This window comes from Rhipicephalus sanguineus, chromosome 3 (assembly GCF_013339695.2).
Source record: "Rhipicephalus sanguineus isolate Rsan-2018 chromosome 3, BIME_Rsan_1.4, whole genome shotgun sequence".
Lineage (NCBI taxonomy): Eukaryota > Metazoa > Arthropoda > Arachnida > Ixodida > Ixodidae > Rhipicephalus > Rhipicephalus sanguineus.
Window position 1 is genome coordinate 147357575 of NC_051178.1, and position 25000 is coordinate 147382574.

At 45.5% G+C, this 25000-nt stretch overlaps 1 protein-coding gene across 1 annotated transcript in view; it reads left to right on the plus strand.

Moving 5' to 3' along the window:
* Window positions 1–2140: 2140 nt before the first annotated feature.
* LOC119387412 (transcription factor Sp9) overlaps window positions 2141–25000 on the plus strand; it is a 68593-nt gene continuing 45733 nt past the window's right edge. The window contains exon 1 of the mRNA XM_037654799.2: window positions 2141–2695. The gene's annotated coding sequence lies outside the window, so the exon portion shown is untranslated. The remainder of the gene's footprint in view (window positions 2696–25000) is intronic.

The following is a 25000-nucleotide window of genomic DNA, read 5'->3' on the forward strand; positions in this document are numbered from 1 at the left end:
AGTGCATTACGCCCTCTCAGGTGACATTTCTAAATCAACACGGTGAATTCACTTCAATACTATTATTTTGTCGTGTCGTTGCCATAGCGATTTGATGATGATAGCTATTTAGCATGGCTCATGAGTTTATGCATTGAGATGTCGGAAGGCGTCATAACTGTTGGCGCTGTTACAGCTTACAGCACTTTCTATACTTCCCGCTCGTTAAAAAGGGGGGAGGAGAGAATACAATCGGTGACAACAATAGACGCGCTTGTCACGACGGATATGAAGTGCCAGTAAGGCCCTTACGGGTATAAAGTGCATGGGACTCTACTTTCTCTCACTCTCTCTGTATATTTTTTTATCTTATTTCCCTCGCCCCGTTTAGGGTAGCAAACTGGACGTAGTCTAGTTAACCTCCCTGCCTTTCTTGTATTCGTTTTCTACCCAGAAGCCCTACTAGAGAGTTTACACTATACATTTACTGCATAGGCCTATGAGAAATCGTTGAACAGAGAATGTCGCTGAGGCCAGCGTTTCGACAAGAGGATACGTTAGCTTCAGCGACATTCCCTGTCTAATGATTTCTTGTCGCTTCAACGGACCATCTTTCCATCAACTTCTGTCTTGTTTAGATTAGTAATACCATAAAAAACATATGGAAGGAAGATTTGTAGATAGATAGATAGATAGATAGATAGATAGATAGATAGATAGATAGATAGATAGATAGATAGATAGATAGATAGATAGATAGATAGATAGATAGATAGATAGATAGATAGATAGATAGATAGATAGATAGATAGATAGATAGATAGATAGATAGATAGATAGATAGATAGATAGATAGATAGATAGATAGATACCGCGGAGGTTGCATACCCATGCTTTTTTGGATAACCTAAGCATTGCTCCCTTCGCATGATGTGACCATGAAACTATATGAGCATATAGTGTGGAGGTTGACGACCCAAAAACCTTGTCCTGACAAATGATGTGCATGAATTCTGCAGGGGAGGTTAATCGATCACTATGAACGCCTTATAAAGGACTTCAAGTAGCCGTTCGAATGCTACAATTATTTTTCTTGGTGCTCGACCGAATATTGACAGAGGCGGGAAAAAAAAGAAGAGAAATATCGACATATTATCATAGTCGGCCTCCAGCAGGATTTGTCAGTCACTTTTTTTTATCGGTCTTTCTGGGCGTTAAGACATTCTACGGAGAGTCATGGCCTAACGACGATCGAAAGACGTGCCACGAACATTTCGCTTCTCAACCGCTCGTCGCACCCCGGGGAATTCACCTTTTTCCTCCGTCCCCGCGGAGTTCTTCATTGTCTCACACGTTTTAGCACATTACTCCCGCTAAATTGCCTCGTTTACGAAAGCGGCGGCTCGCGGAGTGCCGTAGCACATCTCCTGCAGACACACCACTCCTCCCCGTCGTCCTCCTTGCGTCACGAGTCTTTCATTTTTCTTTCGTATCTTTCTTTTCTTTCGTGCAGCTCACTTTTACTTTCTCGCCAGCACATAGCTCGATTCGCTACATCTGCGTGCGTGCTCCTTGCTGTTCGCTTTCCCCTCAGCGAAACGTCGAGCGCTTGGTGCGTGCGTGCGTACCGGTGCGTACGTGTGTTTGTGTATTTATTCTTTTCCCTGCACCAGCGGGAGTCAAGAGGGAGGCGAGGAAGGAGGGCTGAACGACCCCGCCCTCCATTGGTTCCCGTTACCGCCACTAGAGGCCGGCAAAATAGCCGGTGGAAAGGGGAGCGGCAGCACCCGTCGGTTCACCTCTTCGCGCTCTCTCTTCCCCCTCATGTCCTCTCTCTCAGGCTCCTTCCTCTTTCGCGCTTTGGTTTTCTTCTTCTTCATCTCGTTGTGTCCTTTTGCTTCTCTTCCCACCTCTCCTCCCCGGATCCTGCGATGCGAGGATGGGCGGGCACGGCCTAGCGCAGGCCGCCGCCGCTAGTCAAACAAAAGGAAAAACTACACAGAGCAACAACACAAAGATGGCGCCCGCCCACAAGGCTCCGCCCCGGCGCTGCCAACGCGTGCGTGCGCCGACATCTCATTGTGTGAGGGGTCTCTCCGCGTTGGCAAACAGCGTGCCGTGCTCTCTTGTTATGGTGTTGGTCGTTTGACTGCCGCTGCTGCTGCCGCTGCCGCCGATTTCTTCGGCGTTGCTGCGGTGCGTCGTACTTTCGGCACGCGCGCTCCCAGCGAGCGCTCGCCGCGCGGGCAACCGCCGCGCCTTGTAACACGAGCTCGCGATTAGCTAGCTCTTCGACGGTACTCGCTCTTAGGGCCGACGACCATGTCGGTGCCGGCACGACGAGCTCGCGTTGCCGGCAAGTGATGCAACAACACCGGTGCCACCGACGGTAGAGAGAAAGTCTGTCGAAGGGCTAGCGGGCGAGAGCTTCTTGTGTTGTTCGGCGCGAGCTTCTCAGTCGTCGCTGTTCGTTTCGTCTTCCACACTGCTACAAGATGGACTGGAGGCCGTCACCTCATCCGACAACTCGGCGTCGGCGTGTTCAACGGGGTGTGCGCGAACGTTGACCGATTGTCGCTTTCGTTTTTCCGTTCTCGTGCCGGTCATCCCGACCATCAGACCCGATACAGTGATCCTCCTCCCTCCAACTCTTCTGCTGGTTTGGATTGCGACAGGCGGCAAGCCCGCGCGGACCATGGCTCGCTTGGCACGCCAGGTAAGAAGAGGGCGCTCGGCCCGATTTTCGGACGCAACATGTGATTTCAGTATACAGACGCGTGCCTCGTGGATGTCCTGGCTTTCCAAGCTACTTGCATTGTCCTTGTTCCATTACTTGTTTCGAATCAGCCAAAACATCTAATTGACATTGCACGAAAAGAAATGATTCGCAACTCACGTAAATAATTGTAATCCACTCCTTATAAGACGTAATGAATTTGGAACATTGATATCAATAAGAATTTCCCTTCCTTCGCAACCCGGACCTCTTATATTTTAGTCTTTCCTTCGTCGTTGACGTCGTTACAAAGCTATGCAAAAAAGAATAAAATATAAAAGGCGGTCCGTTGTGTTATAATAGAAACTGCTGATGTTTGCTCACATACAGAGAAGGATTTCAATCATGTTTTCTTTTTTAATGCTAGAGCTGAAAGCACACCGGGCGTTTTAGTATGCACCGCTCTTAGTTGTCAGTAGGCCTATACCCATAATACTCCACCTACAAGTTAACATCGTTTCCTCTCTCCACAGAATTTTCTCACGAACTTCTTCATGTCACACGCACTGCAGCATGTCATAAGGTAGATATACCGAGTCAGCAGCCACTCCGTCAACAAAATGATGTCCACAATCCTTCTTTTCCCCTCTTTTTTTTTTTTAAACAGCGAGACAGGGGCAAAAGGCATTTTGCTTATCGCACGCTGACTATCAAGACACGTAACGTACATTTAGACAATCACGCTGCACAAGGGCATGAATATTGGGTAATCGGGATATATTTGCCGATAGTGTACAACCGTACGGTGCAGACAATGAAAATCATTCATTATTCTCCTCGTCGTAACACAAGAAAAAAATAAATAAATACGAAAACTCTATCGAACAACAGCCGGATCTCGCTCTCGCGCAGCTGATCCTTTCGTGCGGCACGTGTCGAAACAGAGCCCATATGTCGTCTTGAAAAGAATTTCATCTATCGCGATTTCTCCTCCGGCGTCCGAAAAGAACATCGTATTCTTCATTTCCCCAGATTCTAAATCGCTAAATGCTTAGCACGACGCTTAATATCCACACCGTCTTGGTAGGCGATGTCGCTATCATATTCAAGCGGTCGCACATGCCTTACTTACGCTCAATAATCTCATGAAAGACATGTTTTAGCATGCTTGCATGGACCTGCGTTTAACGCCGTAGGCATAGATGCGTGCATGGTTGTATTCGCGTCACCTGTACAAAAGAATAATCTTACCAAGCCCAGATCCTTGCCGATTATTATCAAAATTCTTTTATTATATCTAACTTTTAATATGTACATCTTTGTTTGTATTATTTTTCACTGTAGCTTTCGCTAAAGAAGCAGTTAATGAATATATGCATAAAAATTAGCGAACGAAGACGTTTAGCTACTTCTGTTAGTCTGTGAAAAGGCGTTGAAAACACTGTGTTGTTTATGACTATGCTTATAAGCAAGAAACGTTACGTTCAGTATAGACAATGGCCGACCATAGTTAATGATTCTCATAGAAAACTTGACACAACGTTTCATCATCGTGCATTGTGTGTAATATTTGCTCTTGACAAGCAAACTAAATTTAGATTACTCTGAAGTTCGATTTATCACTGTTTCACCACATCAGTTTTTCTCACCTTTCATGCGCCAGTTGGTCGTGTCGTGCATTGACATTACAGGCTTTTGAACAGTGAAAAGGTCCGATTATTCTGTGCATCAGAAGCTGAAGTGGCACTATATACACCTCACATATTGCACCACCATAAATTATTGTGGATAACACAGATTAATCTCACAAGGATGTATAGAGCTACCGCCTTTCAGATACTGCGGCAGTATAAACTTTGACGCGAGTGAAACCCTGTAGTCTCGAAATTTCATTACTTCGGTTGAACACGTTACGGACGCTTCACAAGCGGTCACCATGCGCTGCAGAGTTGAATAATATATGCGAACAGGAAATTTTGAGCAAGCGGATACGAAAGAGATCTATTTCAATAAAAGAAAGGTGTATCACACATCGCGGTTATCTATGTACAATGATGTACTTTGATTACCTCAAGTACAATTGTTCGGTTTTGTTATTCTCGCTTCATTTCACCGCCTCAGATTTAATTAGTCCCCGACAGGACGTATACTTCTTCGAGGCGGGCTGAAACGTGTCTGCGCATGTGTAACATTGCCCTTTAAAGCTGTTTTTGCCACATTAAGATGTTTCATGAGGAGAAGCTTGCCTCTGGAGTTGCATTTGTTTGAACGCGATAGCCATTACCACTGAAGCTGTGCGTATACATGCAGATATATTGCGCTGATACGAAACTGTAAGAATGTACTGCGCGTACGACGTGACGTGTTCTCGCAACTGTCTAACAGAGAGGTTTAGTACTGGGGATCACGAGGCGTTGGGGCCCCAAGCTTTATTTCTCCGGCCTGCTCTATTTCTCCGGCCACCCGCAGGGGGAGTACTAAAGAACGGAAGAGCTTGGGTACACAAGCCACTTGGGGGCCCCACCACTAAAGTTACGTACACGAAACGTCTGCTAGAGTATAGTCTCGAAAGACAGCTTAACCATCCAAAAATGATGCTTACCACTATCGAATCCAGAGAGATGGCGCCACGGTATTCGACTGACCTCGCGGATCTGTTCACCGGCACTCCTTCTTTCTTTTCTTCCTTGCGTCCGCACGTTTGTGTGTGCATGTGTGCGTGCGTGTGTGTGTGTGTCTGCGCGCGTGTGTACATATGGCGACTGTCGTCATTGAACTGCCTAGCGAGTATATGCAATGTCCCGAGTATGAGCCCTCCGTTATGACACTGGGACCATTGAAATCCACTGAAGGTGGTCTCTACCCATATGAGACGTACTTGAACATTATGACGTGGCATATGCTCGTTTTCATTATTTTATATGATTCATTAATATTGTCAGCTCTGCCGGACTATAAAAGGGGTGGACATCAGGGTTGAACATACAGCCGCCATTATCCGATCAGCACTAAAACAGCACGAATTGCTTGTACACATATTAAAAACAAACAATACGAGTATACATTTCCAGAATCGCAACACTCTTGCAGGTAAAGTCACACTCAATATGACTTGCGACACGGGAATGCGTGACCTCAATACTTAAAAGATTGCGCATGGCTTTAACATGCCCTCATTTCCACAACTAATTGCTGATCTCTCACTTGGGGATGGTCCTAAATGAGAAAGTATTGTTCAGTTTAGGAAATGAGGGCGAGTTGAAGCCATGTGCAATCTTTGAAGTATATATAGTGAGGCCACGCGCTCCCGTGTTGCAAGTCATATTGAGCGCTACGTCTCTTAAGATGGCTTTCAAGTAAAGATATTATGAACAGTTTTTTTTTTTCTAGGAAAATTCAATTTCGCGAGGAACGTAATGCAAAATAGGCCAACTCTTTAAAGCTTTTGGAGGAAATCCAAACAATGCTTAAAGCGATCTTCTAATAGCACCAGCATTGAAATGTCATAACGTGGCAATCTCTGAACATTTCTTTGCACTTAATTTGCATGTGCCTACCCTCTTTATGCACAGTTAAAAGCAATAATTTCAGTCTTTCACACAAAGGGCTGGAATGACGGGAGGCAATTGAGATCGAGAAGTTTGCAAAGCTGTGTAGTTGAATCAACTTTGGTGAAGCTTATTGCAAACGAATTTGGGCGCTAATTATCAAATTTTGTCTGTTTCGACGAATTTCTTTGAATGTACAGGTAACAAGCAATGTTCACGTATTCATGGGCCTGACCAGACTTTTATGAGCAAGATATTTTATTTTAGGGATCACTTAAGTTTCACCGTAGACACCACAATGCTTTGCTGGCTGTGATGTGAGCATTCTAGCGAATATTGGCGATGAAAGTATTTACATCCAGTGACTGTAATCTAGCGCTAACCAAACACAGTTTCTGTAGACCTCGATAGCAGTATATGTTCATCGGGCTGTGTGAAACACAGACTCAGTGACGAGGCGCCCATTGAAGTCGGAGGTATATACATTTTGGGGGCTTTGCCGCTTAATGTACTATCCCCTAATGCGCTTTACAATAACGTATATAATACCAGAGTGCAGATCATTTCAAAAGTGTTTAAACTGCATCACGTCGTGGGATATATACGCCGAGCTGCATGCTACTCTAAAATACGAGACTCTCTGAAGAACTTTCGGCGCTCGCAAATGTGAGTGAGATTAACAGTAATCCTCCTTGTTCTGAACTTCTAATAACCAGAAGCATTACTGGTTGGATTGAAACAGTTCGGTTGAAACTGCTGACAGAGACAGTATCTGTAACGGTGTGGTTTAGACATATTATTTGGGAGCTTTTCGAAACTGCCAAGTATCTGAATATTACATTAATAGTTAACTCTACATCTATATGTGAAAATGTGCAATACGCTTTGTAATTAAGAATTGAGAATAGTGTACGGATGTTTAATACGGTAACATATACATGAGAACATGCTTTTACTGGCTTATTACCACCTTTTTTTTGTATTAACAAAGTCTTCCGGTCTTGATGAACGAGACGGTACGTGCCAAAGAGATAAAGAATAAAACGTCTTCTTACGAAAGCAGCCTAGTTTTCTTTAGGACTGCCTTGCTCAGGCGAAAGCCTTAAATGCCTCATCAAACGCGAAATTTGAACGTCGGCATCGGCATCCCCCGGCGTCGGGAACGAGTAATGCAAAAAATCATCATCACGCGATGATGTCACCATATGACGTCACGATGACGCCGCAGATCGCCAAAATTTGTGACGCCATTGTGACGTCCCGTGACGTAACGTCCCCACGACGTAGTAGCTTGGTCAAAGGTTGTCCGATCACGGAGGCACTGCAAAATCAGGTGATGTGCCTCCGATCCCGGAGGCAGTGCAAAACTACGTTAGGTGCAGAAGGCTTTCGGAGGGATGGAGGGGCGGGATCAATACATCGCCTGAGAAGAAAAAGAAAATGGTTTTCGCCTTCGAGTGTGCTTAGGTGAATGCACAAGGGACCCCGTGAGTTTTATATTGCGCTTACACACAAAGTAAACGCATGCGTTCGCAAAGGCTATACAAGCCACAAACATAATCACCGTAAACAATTGTGGTATTTCTATGAATGTTCGTTAATATAGTAGAATATAGCTTCGAATTCGTACACACACGAACAAAGGCATGGACGACCAAGGAGAAAGAAACTATACGCAGTATCAAGTACGACTATAAAAGCGGCGATTCGTCACATGGGCTGTCAGAATTCAAGAATGTGCGATCCATGTTACGCACGTGTGTGCTATATATAGTATAAATAGTAGATAATATCTGCAATGTTTCATTTGAACGTTTCCCTCGGCCATAGTGCTTCAGATTCATAGATATTAGTTTTTATCTTTACAGATTGTTACCGTATACGTTACCCAGACATCAAAAGCGTATATACGACGCATATCTTTAGAAAGGGAATCGGCGTACTGCCTGACCATCATGCAAAACAAATTTTTTGCCAGTTTTTAGAAGTAATCGCCGTAACTTTCCCGAAGAGTTATGCAGACGGTACAGCTGTGTGCCTGCTGTTCGCTCACGCTTATACTAAGAAGCCTTAATAGAGGAGCGAACCTTCTTAGCATTTTAATAGAGTGCTCCAGGTGCGTCGCTTCTCCTCTCTTTGAAGTAGATCGACCCTTTTTATGCATGCCGTATCCCGCATACTGATACGCGTGGCAGGTCGCTTTATCGAAAAAGAAAGAAGAAGAAGAAATGGGAATAGAGAGATTCAAGTTTTTGGAATTTAATTCGCGATCAGGCATACATGCACGGCTTTCGCCAAATCCCCCCTATGGATTCCTGGACTGACTAAAAATATTTTAAACATAGTAACAGCAGGAGTTTCTTATTCTGTGCTCATTTAAACAAAATTGCGTCCGCTTTCGTGCTGCTATATACAGTGAACTCCTTTTTGACTGCTTCCTGTTTGGTACAGCATGCTTGTCCATGCATGTGGCCACCATTCTTCCCATGAATGTTTTTCCATCTATGTGGAGCTGTTCAAGAAAATACGCGCTAGACACACTTAGTTTTACATGTATCAGAGCCCCTTTATGTTCGCGTGAAAGAAATTTGAGATCACCTTCACAGACCGTTCATCTTGCGAGTTTAACATGCTGCGGGACTTGAGCATGCATGCCTCTGCAGCAGAGTCTGTATTTGCGGATCGCAGAGTTCGTTACAGACATGTTAAATAGTAAAGGTTACGTCATCGACCTCAGGTTGTTCACTTACTGGTGCACCTGATAACGTGTTTTTCTACGCGAAATGTTTGATAAGAACCTCTCACTTAACAGTGCATCGTCATTCCAGATCTATGATGCTAAGTATGCGCGCTCATGTTTCTTACTCACATTTTGATATGTATGACGATTATTGCAACTCTTGCGATACTCTGCAAGTCACCGTCAGTGCTGTATGTGTGCCTGTTCAAGGCTGCGTGGATCTGCTGGAATTTCTCACAAATATCCCTGCTTTGGCAGGAGTCAAAGTCAGACTAAAGAGAGCTGGCACTCGGAAAAAGCCGCTAAAAATACCACGCATCTCCACGATGTGAATCATGACGAGTGGGCGACGCTCTGGGTATCGTATACGGGTGAGTAACCGTACGTTACCCGAGCGTTGCCCCATATAACGTAAACTGAGTAACATAAAGTGACATAAAGGGACATAAAGTGACAAAGAGTCGACGACAAAGCAAGGTCCTAAGGTCCATAATGTCTACATTAAAGTTGCGGACTAGTATAAAGCGTTTGTGCTTGTAAATGTTTTATATTGTTCTGTAACAATACTAACTGATGTTCGTCTATTGTAAACCTTTTTCTTATTCACATACACACATATATGTTTCGACTATAGCAACGGTTTTCTATTACCGTGACAGCGGAGTGAGAATCGACGACAAAGCTAGGTTCTAAGCTCCATAATGTGTATGTTGAAGTCACCGACCAGTGTAAAGGGTCTGTGCTTGCAGGTGCTTTATATTGTTCTGGCCAATTATTATTAGTCTATTGTTAGACCTGATGTTTCGATTTTACACGGTGCTGTGCCATGCGCACGGACGCCATACGGACAAGCCTCGGCCTTAAGGTGCTTCGCCCCTAAAATTGCAGTGAACAGAAATTTCATGAAAACATTGATACATGTATAGCGAGTCACGTGACTGCTCTCACTTTCATGGATGCACCATACGTTCGGCCATAAAGTTTGTGTATGATAAAAAATATAATGCTATGCAACGGCGCAAAGACGCACGTCACAACGCCTGCGACGTTTACGCGTCTCTTTAATCTGTGTTGCGATTTGAGCTCAACTACGTTCGTACGCTACAACTCAATCTCTTTACGCATTTGCGGCTACAGGAACACGCTTCAGCGTTCATGCGGGGCTACGCGTCCTGACAACGACGCCGTATGCAACAGCTTCAGTCGTTATCTCTTCGAAAGGAAGCAATTCACTGGCACAGCTAGCTGCGCGGCTGCCTCGTGGCACAGACAGCGCGTACCTCGGTGGTGGATTAAGACCGCACGCGTGGGTATAGCTTTGTTTCACCGCCTGAAGCACGCACGCACCGCCGCCATCGCATTCAGACTGCGCAGTGGCACGCCATGCAGATAGAGAGAGGAAAGTACGACTGCCACTGCCGCCTTGGTCAGTCGGCCTGACAGCTGCAGGTCCATCGGCTTGCGTCTCCGAGAAAGCCATCGCCCGGAGGGTCTGCGTGAAGCAAGGGGCACTGCGTACCCCGACGGCGGAAGGCGCTCCTCGCCCACGCCACTGCTCTCTCCCTTTCATCTGTGCCGTCCAAGTATACACTGTGACGGATCAGATGTGTGCAGCATTGATGAAGCCGGGTAGCTGCAGTGCCAGGTACTTGTAAAGCGAATTTTGCAATCGTCACCGTGTCCAAGAGAACGACTCAGAGAGAGGCTTTGCCATATATCATAGGTCTGGCAATCTTAATTGGTCCGCGATGATTCATTTCTGAGCGCGAGCTCATTTGCGAATTGTATTCTCCGCATAACATCTCGGGGCAGTGCATTCAGATTGATCTTTCATATGTTAACTCTAGAGCGAGCCTTATATATGTGCATGCCACGCCCTCTCTGTTGTAGACCTCAGCTATATTTTATATTTGAGTCATTAGTGACAATAAAGACGACGATGGCGATAGCGATGACGCAAGCATCGTCTTTAAAGCAGAGGGGTGGCATATTTGAACGTAATTACATCGCATTTTCCTCACTTACACGCAGATGCTTAATTCGAACGGAAATTAACGGAAAGAGAAGAACGAGCAGCTGGACAGACATAGCGTAAGTTCCGGATTCCCAGGGCCGGGTCACTGTGCCGATCTTTCTTTTTTTTTTCAATTTTTTTCCGCTTTTCTTTTTCCGCTACTTGTGCGTGCCGATATACAGTGCTGTGTAATGGAGGTTAACTTTTCTGTTACTATCGTCCGCATTTTCATGAGCCGTGACCTCTATGATAACGGTGTTGCGCCGATACCGTGTACATAAACAAAGGGCGAACTGTTGGCTTTGAGTCAGAAAGGAATAGTTAGAAAGTATTTTGCGCAGTTCAAGCGGTTGACCCTACAACAAGAGGGTTACTCCAAAGCCATGAAACATGGAACTTTCGGGAGCGAAAACAAAAACAGCGGTATGAAGAAATAACTTTAACGAAGAGGTGCTCAGTTCAGTGCACTGTCGGTAGAAAACTGGACGCAGTCTAGTTAACCTCATTGCCTTTTTTGTATTCCTTACTTCTTCCGCATGCTGTGCACCCAGTTTCAGTACGCCGTGCCCAACGTATACGTTGGTAAATCATATGTGTACAATAATAATAGAGTGCACAATGTCAACATGATATAACATGATATAGGTACACCACGTGCGCAGGGACGATACAGACCAGTGTATATACCGGACATCTCACCAATACCGAGTCCGCAATAATTTTAGCCTTTCTGTATTATGACAGATTCAGTTAAGGTAACAATATCACATATGGTAAAGAACTCCCGTAAAGAATACTTTGCAAACCTCCGTTTTATATTTAAATTGAAACATGCACTCCAAATGTTATCTATGAGGTGCCTCCGTTATGCGCACATAGTCCGAGATGAATGCATAGCAGGAATATAATCGTTTGTCCTGGCTGATTATAGCCGACACGTGTCTCGCCTTGCGTAGTGTTGCACACATTTAAGAAGGGCCACATAGAGGGTGGCGGCGGCATCGCTGCCGGAATGCGCGTGTCCAATTGCCTCAGCGGGACACCGACAGCGGCGAGCCGCCGCCATCATGTGCACAGCGTGCGCATGTGTATGTGTGTGTGTGTGTTTGTGTGTATTACATACGTGCTGGCGCACGCGATATATATGCTACTGACTGCGCGCTTGGCTACCGTGCTACATCGCTTCGCCGTCGGCGCCGCGGGACCCTCGTTTGTTGCATGACCTCCGACACAGCTGTGATGGCTCTTGCACATATATCTGAGGACGCTCCTTGATTACTGTTTGGAGAAATACTGCACGTAGTGAGTTCGGCATCATGTTATTCTTGCTTCATGCTTGAACACACACACACATACTATATATATATATATATATATATATATATATATATATATATATATATATATAATATATATATATATATATATATATATATATATATATATATATATATATATATATATATATATATATATATATATATATATATATATATATATATATATATATATATATATATATATATATATATATATAGTTAAAAAAAAGTCAAGCACGTAGGAAAAATTGTGCAGTAAAGGACTGACTCCGACGAAGGCCGGTTCCGCGGCCGAAACGTCAGTCCTTTACTGAACAATTTTTCCTAAGTGCTTGATTTTTTTTTAACTTTTACTTCCGGGTCCTTTGTTAGCACTTCATTGTTTATATATATATATATGAAAAAGAGAAAGAGAGAAAGAGATAACAGTTGTATTTAACGCTAACCTCATTCCGAGTCCGCTGAGACCTGAGTCACATTAATGCGCTCCGGACTCATTGCTGGGTGTTGGTCATTAGTCATTGACAGAGCTTGCCTACTTGGTATTTTTCACGCTCAGATTAAATTTCAGCTGTTGCCGGGCCGCGACATGTACTACTGCCGACGTTTGATGAAGGATTAGGTGATGACCACCGTGAATGTATTATGATGTATACAGAACGAACAACGGCCAAAACGCAATAAATGACCTTTAAAGGGGTACTGACTAGAGCACTGCACGGGCTCGGGCCTACCCGGAAACCCGGGCCCGGCCCGGCCCGTGGGCCGGGCCGGGCCGGGTAAAGTAGTTCTCACGGCGGGCCCGGGCCGGGCTCGGGCCTGAATCTCTGGGCTTAGGGCCGGGCCCGGGTTTGAGGTGGCGGGCTCGGGTCGGCCCGGGCTTGGACTTTGCTGGGTCCTTAAATGGACACTACAGTGAAGCACTGAATCGGTTTAGAATGATAAAGTTGAGTCTAAGAACTCGAATTTCATTCATTTCACCATCATAAATTTATTATCAGGTGAGAAAATCAAGGTCAAAATTCCATTCATTAAATTTCGCGGCGAAATCTCCGAGCGTGACGCCACGTATTTCAAACTGTATTTGTCGTATTTGGGGACATTGGCTCTATAAAGTTTCCTGGGACTTGGTATGTTAAGTCCATGGCCCCTCAGAGGTCAATGTACTTCATTTTTAGTTATTAGGAACTACGTAGGACCCATTAGACGCCGTCACAATCTAAGATGCCACGGTGTCTGCTGCGCGAACCTAAAGGGGGCGTCGCCACCCGCATTTACGTTTTTGCGCGTTTGCTCACTTACCGAGAGTCTTGCACCGGCGAGCGCGGTGATTTAGGAATTGCTAAAGAGTAATTTACTGATAATAGAGAAATTGTTTTTCTTTCTAGTGTCCCTTCATGTTTGTTCCACATACGTTGTGCATACATACATATATGTTTCACATTTTCTCTCGAAATAAACGCTTTTTTTATGTGGGGCAAGCCATTTAGAGAAATTTTATTAGAGACAAGTATACTAAACTTCATTGCTCCTTGCATATGGGGCTACATGATTTATCTTAAACGGGCGAGCTAAAAGTAGATATACCAGGCGCTTATATAGTTAAGATGTCGTTATTCTGTGCTTTATTTGCATTCGTTATGATTTCATATCCGAACTGTTATTCTGTAATCGCAGTAATAAACGTAATATGATAAATATATACCTGTAACTTATCGCAAGAGCGATCATAGAGCTCCAAAGCGAGGAAACGTTTCTGAAGTTTCCAGCCCTACACTAAAACGAAAGGACTGCACGGAGTCTCGTTACGTAGAATTCCTATTCAGAGACATTCTTTTTCCGTGGCTTCGTCACGGCCCCAGTGGTCATGTGACGCGAGATGGACGTGCGCAGCCTGCTTGGTGGGCCCAATTTGTTAACATTTGAACTTTCGCCTTTTCCCGCTATATCGGAGGTGTCAAACCCACCTAAGGTAACGGGCCGAATCAGGAAAACTTACTCCCGCGAGGGCCAGGACAGCAACGCAGCTAAAAGCGCGAAGGGGGAGGGGGGGGGGTGTTGAGGGGCTAGGTCGTACCAAATGTCAGCCAACGTTGCCATTTAAAAGAACAACTTTCCCATATGTCACATATGTGTCGTTTCTGAAGGGTATTTGGCGGCAGGATTCCAACAACATATCGATACCTATCTTCAACATGACTAAAATCAGGAGGCCTATTTTGAAATATAGAGCTTTGTTTCACGGTTAGGTATCAACACATGGTGGCCGCAGGGGATGCCTCACGACAAAAAAGCTTTAGACCTGTCATGCCTGTGTAGCTTAAGAACATACTTATAAAGACAATGAAAAACTGGGACGAAGACAGTCATGTGCGGGCCGCGGGCCTCTATAGGGAGAGGCCCACGGGCCGCGTGTTTGGGTCCCCTGCGCTCTACAGAAGTGTGAGAGTTACATGACACTGCCACAACACCGTTGGAATGTGCAGGAATAGCATATAGGTTCAAACAGCATAAGGCGTGAGGCAAAATATATTCGGTTGACGAAATATCAGGCTTGAAAAAAGACAATTACGATTTCCTTGCCGGTTGATGTCCCTTTACCTCGAACCGTAGGCATCCAATGAGTAAACGTCGAGAAGCTTATTCGCGCCTTTATTACCAAACTGTAACGAACACCAAAAATAGATCGAAATCGCTTCGTCCACCTCCATCCAGTCCGATCCGCGTAGTGCAATGGTGACCTTCTACCAGTACAACATCGTTAGGAAGGCATAGAGCATTATGATACGCAAGAAAAGAAGAGCGCGGTGCAAGCCGTGCATTACATACACTGCTGAAAACTGCAAGCAGAAGCCCTCAAAGAGCAGTTTTATAGGTGATACTGAAGAGTGTCACGACGGCAACGCTCGGGAACGATAGAAATGAATGGATAAGCTGCACAGCTACGTTCATTCTGCACAGGTCCACAAATACATCCTAAATTTGCTTCAGTGGTGGAAGAACAACGACTGCCTGCGCCTTCATATTTCGCAAGGCAGATGTGCACCCCTGCGGAGCGCATGCAGTGCGAGATAGCGTGGCAGGATATGTAATACAACGTTGGATGGCGTGCTAAAAGCCGGAATATCTAGATAATTTGATTTTTTGCAGAATAACACATGAAGAATTAAACTATAAAATATGCCACAAAAGACTTACGGACTGTATATAGTAGCAGTGGTGTGATATATGAAAAGAATGCTACCACAAATACTTTTTTCGTCCTTTCGGCTGCCTACGTATCTCTAAGAGTACACGTGGTGCACACGGTTCGTTATAAATTTTTTTTCTAGGTTAGTGTACATACAGCAAGGTAATAAACTTGGCTAATTTCTTCCTCCATCTTGCTGTGACAAGGTGCCTCCATGCTGAAGACGTGTTACATATCCAGAAGGGTGCATGATTGGCTTTGTCGTTAGAGCATGTTTTAAGTTTCAGTAAAGAGCGCAATGAGAGCGTTGTCTTTTATTGCACTTCCTGTCGAAACTGAACTCATGCTGCAAATAACTTTCCTTGCTGCAATATCTGCTACGAAACGCTCTTGATTATTCCCGTTGCATTAGTAAAAAAAGAAAAAAATAGTTATAGTATACCATTGTCGAACAAACGTTCATTGTATACCCAGTATGTCCACTCAACTCTTTCCTCCGTGAGCACCTTTTTACACGAAATTACCGTACGTTAAAGTAGAATTGTTAGCGAAATATTTGCCAACAAAGCGCAGATATTTGCTACTTAAAACACTTTGCTGTAGATTCTATGTTCTGGCAACACCACCTATATTATTGGCTCGGGCCTCTGTCGGGCCTGATCTGCCGTCGGGCCGGGCCGGGCCGGGTAGGCGAAATTTTTTTTCGGGTTCGGGCCGGGCTCGGGTCGCGTATTGAATCACCGGGCCGGGCTCGGGCGGGTAACCTTGAACGAGTTCCGGGCCCGGGCCGGGCCCGGGCCGAAAATCACGGCCCGTGCAGTGCTCTAGTACTGGCTCAAAAATTTTGGCCTCTCGTATTTTTTTAGCTGCACTGTGTTGCTGGGGGCCTGTTAGTCATAACACGCCACATCGTTTGCTGCAGCGCGCGACAGATAATTAATTACAGGCTCCTCATTACCCACCAGTGTCAGTTTCGGTTTCAAAAACGACATGCCTCCGGGTGCAACTATCACCACCTAGCGGGTGCAGCGCTCGATCACGTCAGCACACAGAACTGTGACGTACTTCCGCACGGTTCGCGAGTAACCGCCGAGAAGCAGGCTGCTGGAGCAAACGCGGGCAAAAAAATATGGCGGCTTTGACGTCATCATAACTTGTTGCAGCGTGGTCACGTGAGGGAAGTAGAGGGTCCACAAGGGTCCCCTTTGAGGTGTCAGTAGCGCGAGGATGTCGATCGCTCACGCAAATTTCAAAATTCATTTAAAATAACTTCCAAGCTATATTCGCTGTTGGTATTTTGCAGATGATATGCGCATGTTCACCGGAATCGATCCCGCAGGCTATCTCGGCCGCGAAATATTGTGTCAGTACCCCTTTAAGGTCAGTGAAGGCCCAACAAATCCGAGTATTTTCTGTTGACCAGTGCTAGGTTACGTTAGGTTGGGACCGTTAGGTTACAACATGCTCTTGGCACTTCGCGCAGCTCGAAACGCAACTAAATGCAATAAGGAAATTGTATACCGTGACATTAGCTGTGACGTGCAAAATATGCAAGTTTTCTGGGAAATTCAACACAACATTCGAGCTCTCATTCCATAAGCTCATGATTGGTGGTGGTTTGTGCGCTGCATTACCTATAGACGCATAAAGTTTACCCGCCGTAAATCACTTTCCACAATTTCATCCTTGTCGTTTGGCAACTTATTAGTGATAGTCTCGATAAGACGTGTGTCTGCATGGGTCTTTCGACATGTATGAATTAAAGAGAAACCGTCATGCTTTTGAGCTTGAGAAGGAGTGCACTGAAAAGTAGCGGAATGTTATTGCGAATGTTGATAGTGCTTGAGGTGAAACTTCGCAGTGGAAGGTTTAGGTCGGCGTTAAATGACCGAACTGCAAAGGCGGTGAAGTTAACATCACGAGTATACTGTTGAGGTCTGTTACGTATTGTTTCTATAACATCGAGTATACTTTTAGCTCGAAAACGTGGTCTTGAACACTATAATTTATTCAGTCCCTTCAGCAAAGTCAATGTTGATGTGGTAAGTATAGTGGACAAGGTTGCGTCGTTTAAAAATGGACATTAAATATCCCAACGTTGGCTTGATATTTCTTATCCTGTGAACCCATTTGCTGCGATTTCACTCTTTTGTCTATGTCCTATAGAGAAGTCGTGTACATCGCCTCCAGCGTCATCTTGCGAGGAGAGAGACATATATGATGGGAATGAAAGAAGGCTTTACGATGTTCAAAGAACACTAATAATCATTTGCTCGCCAAGCTCAATAAAGGCATGCAGCGTCGATTACTGAGAAGCTCAATCAACTTACTTCTAATATGTATATACGAAACGGTCAAACCTGTCTTAGGCGTATTAGAAGAAGTGTGTTCCGGCACGCGGTGATGGCCACATTGCTCTACTGCGAAGCTATACAGGCGGCACGCCTTCTCGGCGACTTTGATGGCGCCTTCTGTGTCCGCGAGCTGTCGACATGGCGAGCAGTTTGCACACTTGCGGTGAGGCGACGACGGTGGCGGGCCGCCCGGGGCGTGTCGCCGGCGCCGTCTGCGACGTCTCTTTCCTCCTCTCGCCTTCGGCCCTCTCGCGAGATGGCGGTGTGACGCCGTCGCCAAGGTATGCGTAGCTCACACCGTGCGAGCCACCGGCGCAGGCGTCGCCGCTGATGGCCGCGTGCATGCCGCTGTCGCCACGGTCGTATATACGGTACACATGCGCGCAGCGCCTGCTAACCTTTGTCGAGACCGACGAAAGCCCGCGGCGGGACACGTCGCTGTTCCCCACTCTGCTGCACCTGCGTGAACCAGTTGCCACGCAACGACCATTATGGGCCGCGGAGAGTCACCCGAGCAGCTTAGCACGGATGTGGGAGTCGTAGGGTCTTACGTAACGGCGGTGCATGCGCTTAATGCTTTCTCCATTCTTGCTCACGTTAATGTATCGTGTCTCGTCGGAGAGTCCTCGTGGTATATAAGCCAAAAGCAAACTCTCGTAATTCGAAGAAACTGTCACCTCTCTCTATAAAAGAAAAAAAAAAACAGGGAACACGACGTTCAGACAACGCAGTATATATAGGCTGTCGGATCGCGGCAGGTACACGTGCGTCACACCTCCCTGTGTTGTGGTTGCTCTTTATACCACCGATACGCGGAGTAAGCGCAGGTTTGCGTTTGCAACAGTGGCTTTCTTACAGTTCAATTCTAGGCAACAGACACTACTTAGTGACCATTAATGGCGAACTGGTCAAGTTCAGGATGATGACAATGACTTTTAAAATCGTTTAGAAAGAAACAAGATCTCTGGTGAACCTGATGGCTAGAGGTGGAAGGTTTTGGAACCCTTCATGTTGTGTTTGATCAGGCAGACGGGCAGTGTCTCGTTATAGTTATGTAATACGCTCCCCACTCACAATAATCAGTTGCTGTAGACGATATACATGTTGCCTCTGTCTCCCTTGCCGATAATGGCTCGCGTTAGTGGCCCGCGACACAGTGACCTGTGTTTTGGAGCATCGAATAAAAGTTTATCCAATCCAATACAATCCAATCCTTGTTGTTGCCGCGTATTTCCAGCAGGATTCCGACCTTCAACGAAAGGTATGCCGTTCCATGTGGATATACCTTCATGCCTACAGTGCTCCTTAAACGACTGTTTCCCAACTCTAGATAGCAAGGTCGTCCCCGCGTACAGCAGTGTATAGTTGCACGTCCATCGCGAAATGTTCTAATCGTATATGAATACGTCTCGCTTACGTTGTATCGCTTTCGTAAAAACATATACAAAAGAAACATGCGGTACAATGGAGAGTTTTAGCTTAATTATTGGTGACTTTCTTATCACTTGTGGTTTACCGGTTTACCACTGCCGTAAAAGGCAGTGACTTGCTGGTAGTGGCGACATTTTGTCGCTGTCTCTCCAACTACAGTGAGTTGGAAAAGCGTTCATGTTGCACGAATGTTTTCCTCGAAGGAAAAACAGAATGATAACAGAATGGTAACGATTATGTCACAATACTTCAAGACTCCTTACACCAGCACCAAAGTGAAATATAGTGTTTATAATAATATCTTGAGATTGTACGCGCCAAAATCGCTATACGATTATAAGGCACGCCGTATAGTTGAGAGCTCCAGAGATTTCGACCACCTGGGGTTTTTTAACGTGAGCTTAAATCGTACATTACGAGGGCCCCTACCATTTCGCAAAAATATGGCGGTTCACTAGTATACAGTATTGTACGCATGCTTGTGGTTAAGCTCTGCGTGACATGAAGTTGCTACCAGCGTTTGTTGCTGGAATATATACGTGTGCCTCCGGCAACGCGATATTCCGAAAACAGAGTTTACGGAATGTGCAAGTAAAACTCTGCTATGACGCTGCATGCGTGGGATGTTTCAGTATGTAGGCCTATATGTATCTACATGTGAACTGTGGCCGGCTTTTCGCACGTACTACGTTGCACACAAGCGTTTGCCAAGCTGCATGTTCTGAGGAGGCCTGTGTAAGGTCGCTGAAGACGACGCCGTGGGCATGACAACTCCTCCGCGCGGCTCCGCTCGCGGTAATTAATTTTGTGCGCATACCTGCACCCCTCCCTTCTTTTCTTTTTTTTTTTTCTGTACGCGTCGGCACCTTTAGTGGCTCGGTTTTTCCAGTAAGCTTTTTATTCTTAATTTTCCTCTTTATTTCTATCACACGTACTACAGGGTGTGACCTTCCGAGGTCTTTCACTTTAATTTTTGCTTTCAAATATCTGTATACTTGTTTTTCAGCCTTCTTGGGCGCTGGCGTGAGCGTATATATTACATAAGGGGCCGCTTCGAACGAAAACGTCACGGCTCGCATGGGTGTATAGACCTGCTTCGTCCAAGCTTGTTCCTAGAAGGGAAATTTCAGTATGACGCATTCGAGGCATCTATACAGCTTACCGCACGCTCCTCGAAAATCTTTTCTTTTTTTCGCATTCCTACGTCCTGATGCATAGGTAGTATATCGGTTTTCTGAAAAATTACGCCAGTTTCGGCTCTTTTCTTCTTCATCCTTTTTTTTTCTGTTGCTGAAGTATGTACAGTCGCGCAGGCACGTAGCCAGGAGTTTTTTTCGGGGGTGGGGGGGGGGGGGGGTTGGGGGGGCAAAGCCTAAATGTTCGAAAGAAAGTCTTTCCACGGCTAAAAAAAAAATTGCCCAGGCATATAGAAGGCTGGACGAATTTCGGGGGGGGGGGAGGGCCTGCCCCCCTTGCCTACGTGCTTGCAGTCGCGCTCAATATGACTTGCAACACGGGAGCGCGTGACCTCGCGAGTCCAAAGATTGCGCATGGCCTTAACTTGTTTCCATTTCAGCAACTAAATGATATTTTCTTATTTGGAATCATCCCCGAGTGCGAGAACAGCATTTAGTTATGGAAATAACGGCTAGTGGAAGCCATAACAGTCATTGAACTCGTGAGGCCACGCGCTCCCGTGCTGCAAGTCATATTGAGCGGGACTGTAGTACTGTACTTACTATTCTTGAAATACTTAGGGTGCGCACTAAGCTGTTCCAATCATTATCAACCGTGGCTGCTGTCTATACAAAAACATTATTCCAGTACAGTTGTTTGTAATAGAAGATGTCATAACTAATCCTGATTTTGGGTATATTATTAGGGAAGACAGCAGGCGAATGGTCAATATTTTTTTAACAAACAATAGAACTTTGTAAACTTACCCCCATCACTCGGTCACTTAACGAGGTACTTGATGGTGACCACAAGATCACGATATTGCAATATTGAATGCCGCAGCTTGATATTATCCACAATGAAATGTATCGAGAAAAAAAAAGTTGAGATATTATATTTGCACCGTACACACACAGACAAAACGCTAAAGAATAAAGATTGATTGCACATTCTCTCTGAAGTATACGGGTTCGTGTGATGAATTGAAGCTACTGTGTTAACTACACCAGCACTTCTATCCTCGGCAAGTGACTTAAGTAATTCGTACAACTGCGCAGTAGATATGAGGAAGTTATTTTTCCGTCTGTGCATTATTAGGTCACGTGGACACAAGAAATTCCGTGGCAAATTGTTTATCAGCTAATTTACGCAGTAAGTGACCTTTATTTGACACCTATTGCTAGCCGCCGATTTCACGAAGCCACGAAGAAAAACCCCACGGATTTCATATAGAAAGAAGGCTTTCCCGCACTAGAACCCGGACTAGAACAATCTGACTCAGCCATGCTAGCCACCTGGTTAGGTAATGTGCAGCGAACTCCTCGAAAAGGCATTGGTCCCGGATTCGAATCTCATACGATGAAGACTTTTTCGTCAACTATGGGAGGCTTTGTTTCTGTGAAATTATATAACATATGAACATTATTTGACAGGCTCCACGCTACATAAACTGGCGGATGTCTGTTTTTCCTTTTCATAAATATACCGCTACCTTGCGAGTCTGCGCAGACTGCGACTTGTTATCCATCACTTTATGTACACTACATTGCTTTCAGCGGAAGCTGAAGTTAATCATCGTGCCTGACACCACGTCACCTGCGAGTAGAAGTTTATCCGAAGAGTAGTAAATTGCGAGCGCGGCCCGTAATTTAAGAGGAAAAAGTTTCTTCTTCACCTTGCTACCTATCAGGTTTCGGGGGATCATTTGGACTAGAGTTACAAAAAAGGTAGAAATGGTATAGCTAAGAGCCCGAGGGGTACACTCGAACACTCACATGCCTTGCCCATCTCCGTTTCACACATGACGGGAGTCGCAGATGATGACGAACTTTTTTCTCTGCGCACCTCATCGTCCTCCCTCCGTACCCGCAGCAACAACTTCTAACTCACCTAATCGGTCAATTTGCTTGTTAGCGCCATCGTGTCCGTTTCAGCGCGAAAACTCGCCAACTCAATTTGTGCTGACTCATCTCTCCCGCCTCAGCGACCTGCCTTTCGCTTGCGCGAGTACACACCGAGTTACAGCGTTCGCCCGGCACATTAGCTCCGCCTTGGCCTGGCGGCGATTTCACCGCGTTTCTAGAGCTTTTTTTTTTTTTTGTCTGATTCTCGCGCCTGCAGTTCCGTTTCGCTCTCGTAGTTGCGGATTTCTGCGGCCTTTTCCTAATTCGTCTTGACTCAGCGGCTGTTTCGCTGCCTACTGCAACTTGTTAGATACCAGCACATTATAGAACGGTATGTACGACCAAGCGACAAATCAGCGGACTTTTTTTATATTTTTTTCTCTTAGCTGCAGGAAGCACGCAGACGTTTACCGGGCACTCTGCAATGACTATCTTTCTTCGATTCGGTTCTTTCCTCGTCATTCGTCGCCGCATCGTGTGCCATAGACCTGCAGATCCCGCGGCGATGCACGGTGGCGTGCGGGGCGATAACGAAAGAAAAAATAAGTAGGTTATCGTTAAAGATCTTCACCGAAAAGTGCTGCTGGGGGCAAAAAAAAAGCAAGGACAAAATATAGAAAAAGAATATGCGTGCATATGTTTGAAGCAGTGAGTAGATTATACGTATAAGCGCATGACCATTTTCACATTAGTAGGGCCGTATGTATACAATCTGATTCACACTCCTCGGCCAGTCCTTCGTTTCAGCCATCGTGTTTTTTGTTCTTTTTTTTTTTTGCAGTAGTATGCAAAGACCGACGCCGTAATGGCACCAACCATAGACATAAAGCATGCTCGGTTCTTATGCTACGATTAAAGCATAAGCGGACGCTTGTAGCTAATGTGAGGTAGCAGCGCGCGGATGACGACAGCGTCCACAGCCACACGCTCGACCGATAGACAAATGTGATTCATATGCATGCACACTATACAGCTCTGCTCGACTCGTTTATATGACCAAATGCTGGGATTTCACGCATATATTTAAGTTTAGCATATTGCTTTTCATCAGATTAAACGGTATATGTACAATCTTTGTGAAAATAGCTCGATGTTGAAAAATCCGCGTCCCCGCATAATGGTGCTCTCGCGCTAAGTTTTTGTCACCAAACGGAACTTAATTCCGAAGAACTCGGGTATAATTAAACGCCATTTCGATGTCCACACATATCTGGTTCACCGCCTGTCGAAATCACTTCGACGTAACTTAAGCGTTGCGACATCAGCGTATATATTGCTGTCACTGGCAATAGTATGCATCGTGTGCGCAATTTTCAGGCAGAATCTTAAAAAAAAAAGAACAACTACTGATACGTTATTAGAAAAATGGCAATATCTTCAACCGAATTCACATCTGTGCATTCCTTGACCTATTGCTGCTTTCTGTGATGCGACACTGACATTTTATTTCGTTATTATTCCTGCAAAAGATGGCTCCAGGCAAGGCTCGGAACATTTGAAATTGAGATTTGAACAATGAATTAATTCTGCGAAGCTAACCTGCAAGGACAACCGCCGGAATGACTATACAATAAACGAAGGTTTTTGGGTGTCCTGAGGTGACGACAGAAATCGCCAGGTATATCCTGAAAAGTCAGAAGATATATTATATATATATATATATATATATATATATATATATATATATATACGAAAATGCTCCACACACACACACACTGTAGTAAGTGACTGTGAGCTGCGCAGAATTACGAAAAGGATAGCACAAAAGACGGAACACGAAACAGATCGGGTGCTCGGTCTGTTTTGTGTTTCTTATTTCGCATTGTCTTTTTTCCTAATTGTGCGCAGCTCACAATCGTTTACTGGAAAATGCATCAACTACCCATCAAGGTGTTATAATTAACATACTCTACAGATCTCTCTCGTAGTATCTGCGCGGACGTGCCCCTTTCAGAACAGATGTAATGCGAACATGGCGGTGTCTTTCAGCTCATCAGTCGTTGATAGGGAGCTCCCTAAGAGACGCGCGGTCGCTAAGATGCCTGTTCATGGAAGATAAAGCTGTCAGCGCACCGCAAGCTGGCACGGCCCGTCCCAGGCGTTCGAAACGCGCGCACAAAACACGCACGCTTCTGCAGTTGTGTCGCCACAAATCCGCACTGCACAATGGCCGCCCCCTAAGCCGACTTTGACACGTTCTGCGGTGGCTCGCGTTTACGGCGAACCTATTTGACGTCACTTCGTACCAAGTGGTACGCACGCAGATCGTGAGAGAGTGGGAGAGTGAGAAAGAATGGCGCAGTTCGCCCTACTCTTCCCATACCCTGTGTTGACGGCTGCTATAGCTACGCCAGCGGCGGCTTCAGCGGGTCTGTCGCCGCTGCTCGCGGATTTAATCCGCGGACGAAACGCTCTTAATCCGCGCGGCTTGCTCTGCATCGCTCAAGCGCTCTGCCACCGCGGTGCCTTTCTTGGCATGGCGCCTCAATCCCGCTCTGTGCCATAGTCAGCACCCCCCCCCACCTTCCAACATCCATCCACTCGGCTGCTTTCATAACCGCTATCCGCGGAAATGGACATCAATCTTCCGAATCGGACAAGCGGAAAGCATCCGGTTGGTTTGTACCGC